We start from the raw sequence: 13,060 nt of genomic DNA on the forward strand, positions 1-13,060 counted from the left end.
TGAGACCTGAACCAGACCTGAGGAAACATCTTCATTCTACTCAAGGGAGCTGCATTTCTTGTGTGGATGAGAGCAGTGAGGTTGCTCATTTTCTCTATGGGACATAATTTCTCTCTGCCCTGACTCTACAACATTCAGTCCCTGACTCCAGACTACTCTGAGTGCATTACTATCATGTCAGTGTACAAACACATCATAGAAATAACAATGAAGTAATGGGCCAACAAAATGAAGGGGATTTTCATTTTCATTTTCAAAATCACCACTTGGAAAGAATCCCAAATGTTGCCAACTACATATATTTTATAGTATGAAAGATAAAATAAAAAGCAAATATTTATCAGTAGTAACAATTTTCAAAATCATTTTGTTAAAATTGCCCTAGAAAGATTTGTCTTTCTACCTGAAATAGAGAAATAACTGATAACAAAATAAAATAGCTTTTCTCCTAGGTAGCCCCTCATCTGGACGAATAGTGTTTCCTGGTGTGCATACATCCACACAGTCTTACTAATTTCTATTCCAGTTTTTTCTTAGTCATACTGAGATAAAGCAATCAAATGGAGTGTTTCTTTCTGTCCTTTGTGACAGTCACAAAACCTGAAGTGGGAAGGTTGTATTTTGGGTTAAAAATAAGTATTGTAAATCAGTCTCGTTAGCTCTGCTTTTAGTGGCTATACTAAAAAACCCAATATCCTCCCAAAAATGACCCCAAACCAAACAAAAACCAACTCAGCAAGCCTCAAAAGCAAATCAAACCTACTAAAGACACTTTTATTTTTATGTGCATTTCTCTAATTTCAATTTTACTTTCAGAAATCTGAAAACATTTTTTTCCCCTAAGCACATTGTCCCTTCAAGTGCTAGGTTTTAGGGTATTTTTAGCTTGTATTGTGCAAGGAGCTGGAATTGACACAGCTGGCTTTTCCAGAAAGGAATGGCAATTTAACATAGCTGTGTGGTGCAGGAAATTGCCAAGTACAAGTGATGCAGCCCCAAGATCAGGTGTGAGCTGGGGGCCAGGTGTGCCGGGTGCTGCAGCAATATCTGGTATCAGCTGCTCCTCTAGAAGAAAGCAATCCCTGGACACAATCCCTTTCATTCAAAAGAGATGCACTTATGCAGAGAGCTGTGCTTGTGATTTATTCTGTCACTTCACTGTTGCCTACCTCTTCTACTGCAGTCCTGTTTATTTTTTCTCGAGACTCGGTGACACTGATAAACTTCTCTCTTCTAAAGTATTACATGAATACATCAATTTCACTGTTTTTCTTGGTCCACTGCAGAGAATTGTTGCAAAACTTGCATTGGTTTGTGTCATGGTCGGCCATATCATAGGAGTAATCATGAATAGCTGGGCTGCACTGCTGAGCTGCTCAGGACTGGGCAGAGGAGGCTCCAGAGACACCAGGAACTGACAGAAGATACAATTTCCAGTAGTAAAGCACAATTTCTCCTCAACTCTAACCAACACAACAATGCAAACAATGTAACTGAACCTCCCCGAAAAAACTGTTATGGGCTAAGAGAAATAACCAGCATGTGAGAAAGTCTGGCCAACATGAAAAATCACAGAGTAATTTGCTTGGGAAACATAGGGTAGAGGCCAAGAGGAGCAATAGACCTCAGGAAAGGTATTGCAGGTGGATATCCCAGTATGTGCACACAACTGCATGCAAAGGGGGAACACTCAGGAAGAGCAAAAGTTCCATTTGCAGTCACAAAACTCTGGCTTTGCTGCAATGCAATCCAGTGGGTTGGACCGAAGACCTTCCAAAGTTCCCATTATCCTGACTTGTCCTCAGATCTTACAGTCCTAAGTGTTATGACATCTTTACAAAATAAGGAGTTCTCCCCATTTTCCTGCTGGGGCCAGAAAATCCAGAGAGATGTCATTTTCCTTGGGTATCACAGGAGAACTAAGATTAAAAAATCTGAAATGCAAAACTGGAGTCTTGGGTTGTAGTAAAAAAATTACTCAAACTCTCATAGGTTGTTATTATGGGTTCAGATTTGTCCAAGGTCATATGCAGTGATTAAACTTAGCCTAAATACATCTGAAATCACAAAACACAGTCCAGAAAAACTTGCTGTGCTTCCACCTACGAAACAAGTTCACAAATATGAATCTTGAAATGTTGGCTGTGTTTCTTAGTAGGAAAGTGTTCCTATTAACTCAATTTATCCCAAACTATACCAAGTTATAACCAAAATAATTTTTCTTAGCTGTAGAAGAAACAAAAGCAACAATCACAAATTTTGAAATTTTATTTCTCTTAAATTAGCATCATTATTACTGTAAGAAGTCAAGACTATCAAACTGCCCCTTAGAATCATAAAATAGAACCATAGAATGGTTGAGGTTGCAAGGGACCTTAAAGACCCTCTGTTTTCAACCCCTCTGCTGTGGGCAGGGACACCTTTCAGCAAAACAAGTCACTCAACATCCCATCCTACCTGGCTTGAACACCTCAAGGCATGAGGCACCCACAACTCTTCTGTGCTGCCTGTTCTAGTGCTTCACCACCCTCACAGTAAAGAATCTCTTCTTAGTATCAAACCTAAGGTTCACCTTTTTCAGTTTGTACCCATTAATTCTTGTCCTATCACTAAAATCCCTGATGAAAATCCCCTCTCCAGCTTTTCTTGCAGGTCCTTGCAGATACTTGGAGGCTGCTATGAGGTCCCCACACAACCTTCTCTTCTCCAGGCAGTTCCAGCTCTCTTATCCTGTCTTGATCAAGGACATGCTCCAGTCATCTTATCAACTTCATGGCCTCCTCTGGACTTGCTCCAACAGTTCCATGTCCTTATATTGGGAGCATCTGAACTGTGCACAATGGTCCAGGAGGAGTCTCATAAAGCACAGTGAAGGGGCAGAATCCCTCTCCTCACCCTTCTGGCCATGCTGCTTTGCATGCAGGGAGGACTTAATTGGCTTTCTGGGCTGTAAGCCCACACTGCCTACTCGACTTTTTTATCAAGCTCAACCCCAAGTCTTTCTCCACAGGGCTGCTTCAGTCATTTCTCCACACAGCCTCTAGGTGTACTTGGGATTGCCCAGACTCAGGTGTAGGACCTTGAACTCCTCTTGTTGTACTTCATGAGGTTTGCATTGGCCCAGGTCCCTCTGGATGACTCCCTTTCCCTCCACAATGTGGACTGCCCCACAGAGGTGGGTGTCATCAGCAAATCTTCTGAGGGTGCCCTTGATCCCACTGTCAATCTCACTGCCACTTGTCCAAAGTGTAATGGCAGGAACAATTTTTCAATTAGTCCAGTTAACACTGAACTCACTATATTTTGTTTATTCAATAAGAAATCTTAATTAATGCTAAAACTGCTTAAGGTAAGAATGATGATATGTTTCTTAATATTACTAAAACATTTTGCCTCTGCTCAACAGCCCATCCACTTGCAGGTACTTACTACACTAGTAACTATAACTAATGGTCCTTCTCAACTTTCCAGGTATCAACATATTGAAAAATACATCATCAAAACGTGAAAGCAAGGAAAACATTCAAACATAGGTTTGGAGTAGTATCAGTTTTGCATAAATTTAGGAAAGACTTGAAACTGCAGGTTGTTTTGTTCCCTACGGGAGTGTATATTGGCGTTTTTTGGCTTTTCATCTAAGTGTGGTTGTTTTACATCATAGGATACATGGGACAAGATACAGAGTGTCATGAGTGCCAACACTCTAACGCGCATGCAATTTGCCTAATAAATTTACAAGCTGCATCTGAAATGAAATTACATGATTGCCTAAAACATCACCAGCTGAAGACTGCTTTATAAACTTGAGTTATGTTAAGTGTCTTTCAAGCTTAACATCACAGAGCAAATTATCTTCATAATAAAGCTTTAAATCCCTGACTATTCTTCAATTTCAAATATCAGGGTACTACTTTTGTGGACAGGTAATTTTCTTCACAGTGAGGAAATCTCATGCTTGCATGACCTACCTGTATATTAGGGAAAAAAAAAAAAAAAAGAGTTTCTTTTGCCTTGGTTTCCAAGACCTTCCTGGAAGATTTCCAATCCATCCCCTCACTGCCTCATGACTAAAAACTTCCGTAAAGAGGGGTTTTGCTTACAAGTTCTTCAGGAATTTCAGGAAACAGCTCTGTGTTCTTCCTCCTCTACAGGCAGCTAGTCAAGATTTTGTTTTCTTTTCAAAGCAATGGGGAAGGGACAGAGGCAAAAAATCTGACATTAAAAAAAAGAAGACCATAATTATTCAGTCAGGATTAAGGGATTAAGCGTCGCTCTTCAATTACCAGAACAATAACCAGAACAATAACTCCAGTCAACTGATAGACACCTAATGCCTTGCAGGAACTCAGATCACAGAGCTGAAACAATTTTTTTACAATTGTTGATTCTGTCACCTATCATAACAAAGGAATGGATAATCAGCAAAATAGCAGGATAAGGAGACAAGTACTGACCAGGCCCAGGTAAGGAGATAAATTATTGTTCTATGCAGTAGACACAGCAATGGCAGGAAGAAGGCTTGTGAATGTCCAGAACAAACAAGATTTGATCCCTATAGGCTGATGCTAGTAAAATCATTCCCCAAAAGGATGTCTCTAGTGTTCACTGAGCCAGTAGCTCAATGTCACCTCTTACATTAATAACTTTAATGGACAGTTTTGAGAGAGTGACTTGAGTTGGCAAGGGCAAGGAAAATGTTTGAAACTCAGGATATGGGAGACAGGAATGAGAGCAGTGAGAGCTCTGGCTAAACAAATCTTCCCATCATAGACAGAGAATACCAATCCCAAACCTTTCTAATCCAAGTTGTTGCAAACTCTCCATAATTTTTAAAGGGGGATAGGGAAGGAACACTGCGTCAACCAAGGAATAGATTACATTCCCTGGGCTATTTTTCTAGATATAGTAAAAAATAATAGAGACATAAGCTAGTAAAAATAAATGAGAGAGTAAAAAAACAAAATACAATAACCTCAGCACCAGAATTGATCACTGAATAAAAAGCACAGGCTGAAATTTCATATGGTAATCCCACATTTCAGCTATCATCACAGATGCTGGAAGAAGGCACCATTTTTCACAAACCTTGCACTTAGGGAAAACTCAGTCTGTGGCCAGGAAAACTCATGTCAATAACTTGGAAGCCCAGATAATTTTATCACACCACAGAATTCACCACATATTCAAAGCATTCATAAATAAATTTTATAGAGAGCAGTTTATAGGAACAAGGAAATAACTGAGCTAGGGGTGCTCTCAAATTCCATGCTCTGCCCTAAGCTGAATTTTTGGGTCAGGCTACCAAAGAGAATAGTACTAAAGAACACTGCTTTGTAAAAATATATTACCTAGGGGATAAGTCTTCACTTTACTGTATTGTTGTTATGTGTGCACATGGAAAAATACACCACAGTCATGTCACCATACAAAAATGACTAAGAGCAAGCAGCATGCGGCACTGATGGTGGTGGGAGCAGTTAATACGGTATGAGAGACACAGCTTGCACACTACGTCAGTGGTCTCATACCAAACCAGGTCAATCAGGCCTAACATCACTGCTGATAGTCATCAGATCTTGAGTCATTGTGACCCGAGTCTGTAACTGCCAAATCAACAACAGGCCGATGATTTCAGCTTAAATAAAACGAAAAATATCACCCCAATGGATGTGTTTCACCTTGAGCTGAGGTTAAGCTGGCAAGGAAGCTGAAGCAGATCAAGAAACCTCTACCCAACAGGAATGATGAGGGATGGGTTCATCTGTGCAGCGCTGGCTGCTTTTGGGTTGTAGAGTAGTGTGAACAAGCAAACCTTGGGGATGTGGCCTGAGCAGAGATACATCGGTCTCTGTAGATGGCATACTGAGATTTTGAAGCCTATCGTCTTAATTTCAAAAGCAAATTTCTTTTTAACATAAAGCATGTTCTCTAAAGGAGTCTACAGTCTTTATGTAAAACATAGCATGATGTAGCATCTGATGCAGGAATTTACAAATTATTCCTGTGACTGATTTCATCATTGCCCAAACAATGTGTACTGTTTTAATCAGAGTTTATTTAGCTTCAACTTCCCTCAATTACTGCTATAGTTGTGATGCAGTGAGAAGTGAGTGATAGTTGTGAGAAGTGATTGTTGTGAGCGAGTGATAGAGTTTATTAAGTTTTTATTCCTCATTTAAATACTAAATTAAAAGACTTACCAAGACATTAATTAATCTTCCCTTTCACAATCTAAATGTATTGACAATATTTTTTCCCTATAAAGGACATTAAGCCTAATTCTATAACCAGTAACATCTCACTGCTGAGGCTTCAGCAAATTTCACTTATGTACCTCTTCTTTAAACTTTGGGCACCAGACCTCAATGTTATGATGCACTGGCTGCAACATCACAGCCAAATGCTCAGGATCTGAAGCCTTTTTTACAGGACAACTTCCTGCTCATTCACAAGTGCACGAGGCCAGAACTAATCGCCTGCATCCAAACCACAGTGAGACTGAAGATAATCAACACCTCCTCAGTACTCACCTCATAAAGAGGTAGGGATGGTTGTTTATTTGGAGACATTTTTATTTCAATGTGATTCAACTTAATTTCTCTAGAATCTCCTTAAAAATTTGTCCACACACGTACACACACACACACACACGTGCACACATGTACACACATACGTATGTGAATACCTACCAAAAATGCAATTGACATTTCCAAGAGGCAAGCTTGGAACTTGCTGAACTCCCACAGTTCAGGGCAAACAAACATTTCAGTGTGAGCTCATCCAACTTCTAGCAGAGGGCAGCACTCACGTAACATCTTGGGAATGTTTTTTATCAGCTAGAGAGGAAGGAATCCATAAATAACATAAAAGAAGCAAGACATCTTCATCTACACATTTCTTCAGCTGACACTGGAGCTTCCAAGTGTGTTGTAAGTTGGTTCTTCACTATATTCAAGAGTTCTTGAGTCCTAACACAGCTGTTGTGGCAAATAGGCATTTTCTCAAGATGTATTGTAATTCACAAAAGAAAAACAATTAGTCAGAGAGAAGTTTCTCCTTTTATGAAGTGCTGTTCCCTGACCTAAATCAGTCTTTGTCTTTGAGTCATTTTATCTTACTCCTTATTTAGTGGACTGGTTGCTACTATGGCAACCACCCATCCTGCTCTGCAGGCATAGGTATTATTCCTTGATACACTTATGTTCTCTCACCAAATATACTTTATACAAGTTCAAAATCAGAAAATATCTGGGAAATTAATTTGCTTTGACAATGCTTTTATCTACGTTACAGTATATTGCAAAGATAAAATAAGACTGAAAGTGTAAAGTAAAGTTTGCATTAATCCCACTAATGGCATTCTCAAGGATCAGTACAGGGAACTTGGTTCCCCACGTTATTTTTTCTTATCTAGGTGTAGTAAAATATCAGCTCCATGTCAAACCTGACACATCTCAGAAACCTAGGGAAAGCTACTCCTGTAGTTATAAGAAGATCCTAGGCAGTTCATCTCATTTGCAAGAGGAGAAAATGGGATGAAAATAATCAGTTTTAGTGGCTGCTGCTGCTGGCTCATACAGCTATCACACAGAAAATTGGTGACATAGCCCAGAAGGGGCTGTATCAGTCTTGAAAACATTTAATGCTGTTAATGAAGGTCAAATGACAGGGGTTTGTGGGTTTCTGGCAAAGAGCTATCAATGTTCATATCATTACAGGTAAACGGAAGGTGTCTGGTGGGAATAGGCTATCCATGAAAACAAATCTTTCAGATACTCCCTTGACAGGACGTTTGCTTTCATCCCACAAATTTCAATAGCACTCTGCATGACTGATACAAATGGATATCACAGGAGACATAGAGCTCTCCCACACTGCTTTTATAAGAAAATCCTTTATTTCCTCAGTATTTCATGGTTTGGACTGGTAGTCTGAATTTTATTGGCAGAGAGGACAAAAAAATCCTGTAGCATATCAATGGGAATGAAACTAGAAGGGGTGTCTGGATATTATATTTTAGGCAGTAGAGATTTTAAATGGAGAAGAACCTAGTTTGTATTTGTAAGCCTCCATCCTCTACAGCTTTTAAGGAGGAAAGAGATACTTTTCTTTCTATTAAGCTATCAACGCTCATATACAAATCCCCTGAAACTACCAGTTTGTATTTATATTTACAAGGATTTTCTACAAAGGTAGAAATACACTATTTTCATCCTATTCTCTACTACTTCAGAGATTCACTGCTTTCTTTGGCATAAAATTGACAAAAGCATACTTTTCTGAGGAAACGTTAAATATATGTGTCCTTCCCTGGGATGCAAAAAGTCCTTCCCTGGGATCCCTGGGATCCACTCACACACAACAAAAATATCCCAGAACCTCTAAACAGAGCAAGTTGAAACCCCACTAATACAATATAAATAACATCCCTAGGGGAAACATCTCAACCATACTTGTAAGAAAATATTTTGTAAAGCCTTCCTCAGTTAAAATATGAGGATGTACTGATACTTGTACAGTGGTTTTGTCATGAAAAAAAAAGAAGAGGAGCTAAGAAAGTTAAAGCTGACAGACTTAAAGGCTGAGGGTCTCTAGGGAAAATCTAGGTGCACCTTGATTGATAAATGTCCAAAAAAAGGCTGAAACTCATGTTCTTCCCTTTCCCTGCCACCCGAATAACACACAGCTTAAAAAAGCAAAGAAACATACAGAGAGGTAGGGGAAGAAAAGGAAAGAAGTCAATGTGTTCCTGATATTCCCCTTTTTCAATAGAGAATCAGCATCCTCTGGACCAACTGCCAATGGACGTCCAATGTATCCATGGAAGAACAGGACACTGTTTTTATTATGGGAATTTACCCTTTTCCAAAGTGGGGCGGAAAATAGTTACACATTGCTCTGCAAAGATCATTGCATGTGTTTCCTCAAATCCAGAAAAGAATTGCTAACAGACCAAGTGCTGGCAAATATATGAACCTGGTGGCCTGGGTTGACTTATTTAGTCATCCACAATTCAATCATCTTAGTGAGGTTAGACTTATTTGATCATTTGTAGCACACATATGAAAGCACATGTCCATTCTATCTGAAGTAGCAGCAGCTACAAAGTGGTCCAGGAAGAATATCTGCCAGTGTTCCCTTCAACCAGCTGACCTTGCACCACATGTGACCATGTGATTTCCCTTTCACATCAAAACACCTGCAAAAAAGGATTTTTTGTTCATTGAAGAAGTCAAGATACAATGCAGAACAAAGATGCCTGAGCAAGACATGGCTTTTCAGGCCAATAGGGTAAGGGTCATCCTGAACTGTCAGATGCAGAGAAATATGGTAAAACAGAAAGAGGAAGTATGTGTATGAGGGGAGCAAGAGCTGTGAGCAACCATCTGAACAGGGTGAAGTGAGAGCAAAGGAGAAGTAATAAATCTCGCATAGAAGGAGCCAACACAAGTAGGCAAGGGTAAAGGTGACAGAAGATGCTTCAGTTTAAAGGGGTTTAAAGAGGTCTCAAGGGTGGTTGGAGTGAAGTAGGCAGGATAGGAAGGTATGTCAGTAACTGAGATGAGAAACACACAGAGTGAAAATATTTACACTATGATTAGAAAATGCAAAGAAAATTGTGGTAAGAAAAAAATTCAGTACATAGACTTACCAATAATGGATCTTCATCACAGTGATGTGATGCAGAACAAAATGTAAACCATAATGTGCATTGGGGTATGCAATGGCAGATCTGCAGCAATGGGCTTTGCTGTGGTGTCATCCAAAAGTTATTGAAATTGCTAAGCTGACTGTGGGGGTTCCTTAGAGATTTCACCACAGCTTCTTGCTGTGCTAGGTGACACACTTCTAAGGCAATTATCTGCTTTTTGATGTAACTCAGAAGAAGATCTGACTGTGAGTTAAAATGTGCACTTTTGCATGTGTGTTATCAGGTTCAGGCAGATGAACTCAGCCAATTGAGAATATAAAAGCAATGATAGGAAAGTTTATTTTGAAAAGGCACTTGGTAGATTTGGACAATCACAGTATTAGAATTTAGGCCAAGGCAGGGATTGCCTTATTCACAATATAGCCATTTTTATTTGTCATTGTTGTGATGCTCTGCACTCATATAAATTTTTTTCTACATTTTTTAATCTTTTTTTTTGCTTAGTTTGGTTTGGTTTGGTTTGGTTTCTTTTTGTAGTTGGTTTGGGGTTTTTTTGTTTGTTTTGTTTGTTTGTTTGTTTGTTTGTTTTGGGGGTTTTTTTGTTTTTTTGGTTTTTTATTAGCCTGTCCTGAAATCTCATTCCAACAAAGTTTACAGGCACTTTTCCTAGAACATTCATATACACGTCACACATATTAATATGTCACATATATTATATGTTATATGAACTTACACTTACCCAGGACAGGTTATGGACAGGCATTAAGTATTTGGGTTATAATTGTAAAGTCATTCCAATTGTCAAACTACAAAGATTATTTGCTGCCAAATAGCTTACCAGCAACAAAAGTAAACCACAAAAGAACTCAACGAACCAACAAAAAAGTGTAATCAGGTTCATCCAGATGATGTACAGAACTGAAGGGAAAGAACTCATCACCAAACTACTTCCAGAAAACTCTTAGGTACCTTATTTAGGGTGCCTGCACGTAAAACAACTTCAGGGCTTGATGAAAAATAGATCCAGGCACTTCAATATTTTGTCAAATCTAGTGATTCTGCCATTCTAACCAAGATTGCAAGAGATAAATTTTCTCAGTCTATATCTTGCATTTCTATTCAGTGTAACCACTTGACCTTGAAGAAGCTTTGGCAGCACCTCTCATGCATATGAACCCATAGATAGGTCGGCAATTCATCCTCCAAGAGCTGCATGTCTGTGTGTCTGTATGTGCATTCTTTCTCATTCTTACTATCACTTGAGAAGTGTTGACCCAATGTTTCTGTATTGCTGCATTTTTTGAAATAACTACAAAAACCTTTTTGCATGATCTCTGTTGTGCCTACACAGCCATCTATCACAAAGGAATTCAAATGCACTCACTCTTTGTAGAACTGTCTTATTGCTGAACTAACATGCCTGTAACTGCAATTTTATCTATAATGAATCATATTTGTATCATTTCTTTGCACACTCAAGCCCAGAATGAGTGTGGCAAGAGTGAATTAGTGGGTGACAAAGAATTCCTTGGCTGCCACAGAGCAGGGGACTTGGATACCTGAGGCAGACAGATGGCACGCTGCCCTGTGCTAACTCACTAGTTTTACTCCTTCACTACTTGTGCACAATTTTTCTGTCTGTATAAAAGGAAAAATTAGGTTAAAAGTACTTCACACATGCTTCACACGTGAAAGTCTAGATCAATCAGCCTTTCATATATGTTGCAGCCTTCATGACAATGGAAACATTAACTTCAGCTTTTGAACACTTCAGAGCTTACACAAATTCACAGAAAAATAGCCATGCAAAACTCATACTTATGTTGGGTAGTCTTTCTGTCATATTATATTCCATCTCTGATACAGGTAGGAATTCAGTACTTTGAAGATGCAACATTTATTTTTTTGTAGATTAAAAGATTTACTAGTCAATCTCCAGTGCAAGTTCTGCACACGCTGCAGGGAATTCTGAGCTTAATTCTTCAATTGCAGATTTTATGAAAATCCTTCAGAGGCAGGTGGCAGCAGAAGGTCACTGAAGAAAAATGTTATAAAAGAAACATCACCTAGAGAGGTGTGGAGAAGGCATGCATGGCTTTTTGGTTTTGTGGATGGATGCTTACCTCTATCAACACTGCTTCAGAAGGAAGTTTGCACAGGCATTGCACGAACATTTGACAGGACACAAGGCATTGTTGTAATTAATTTTTTCTAGGTCTAGATTCATAAAACCAAGAAAAACAGCTTTCAGATTCAGTAAGAAAACTCAATAGCCAGGCTATATTACAAGAAAATTTGCCACAGTTCCACCTTGTGAGTTTTTTTTCTATTTCAAAAGCAAAGTAGGGGAAGTCCTAAATTATTTTCAGAGTTGTCGTGATAAACTTTGGAAAAGAAGGTGTCACTATTATCAGCTGATACCTTGCCTATTTTTTTCATCTCAGCAATGTTCCTGAAGATGTAATCTATATCTCTCCTAAAACAGGTATCCACTCTCCAGAAAATGGATAGAGAATACATGTGCCCAACTCACTTAGCATGAAGTATAACCACATACAAAGGACAGAACAATTTATTTGTAAATTTCTGTGCATATTATTTTCTCAATAACATACTATTTGAAAATCAGATATACAAATATAACCCAAATTCAAAATAGAAGACATCAAGTTTCACTTGGCATTTGCCTTCTAATGAATTTCTGCTGAGTTTCATCTTCAACCAGAGATTGCTTCTAGAAGATCGTCTTACTGGTTTTGTTTCATGACACATCATGTTCTTGGTGGCCAGAGACCAAACTATCTTTCAGTTATGGTGCCATAGATCTAATGCAGCTTCAGTGAGCTCTATGAGGTTAATGTGGTATATACAAAGTACTGAAATTTAATTCAGTCGCCAGATCACAAATAAAAAAGTGAAAAGTTTTTAAACTTTCTATTAACAAGTGAAGACTCCTATTGTCAAAGACAGTGTATGGAAAGCAACAGTTCTACAACACATGAATTTGGCAAGCTGAAAGGAAAAACATTGGCATTTACAGAAGGCAGCTGGAAATTATTGTAGTTATGGGTTTCTGATGACTTCCTTCATGCATCAATTATGTCCTGGAAATGGACAAATACCAGTTTATGAGACGTGTTCTGCAGTTTTGGAGTCGCTCTTCAGTCCCCTGAAACGCTGCTCTGCTGTACCCTGCACCTGTGACACACTGTTTCCAGATGGTGTGGCACAATGTCCAGAAGGAGGAGGGCAGAATGTTTTAGTTGTGGGACAAGATAGACAAGATAGGTAAGGTGACTTTGCAAACAAACAATGGCGAATTGGTTGGGATAATGAAACTGGAATCTATAAATGCCATACCTAATTCTTTAAGTTTCACTGGGTCAGTTTAGCTCATGAACAAAAGAT

Source organism: Molothrus aeneus, chromosome Z (genome assembly GCF_037042795.1).
Source record: "Molothrus aeneus isolate 106 chromosome Z, BPBGC_Maene_1.0, whole genome shotgun sequence".
Classification (NCBI taxonomy): Eukaryota; Metazoa; Chordata; class Aves; order Passeriformes; family Icteridae; genus Molothrus; species Molothrus aeneus.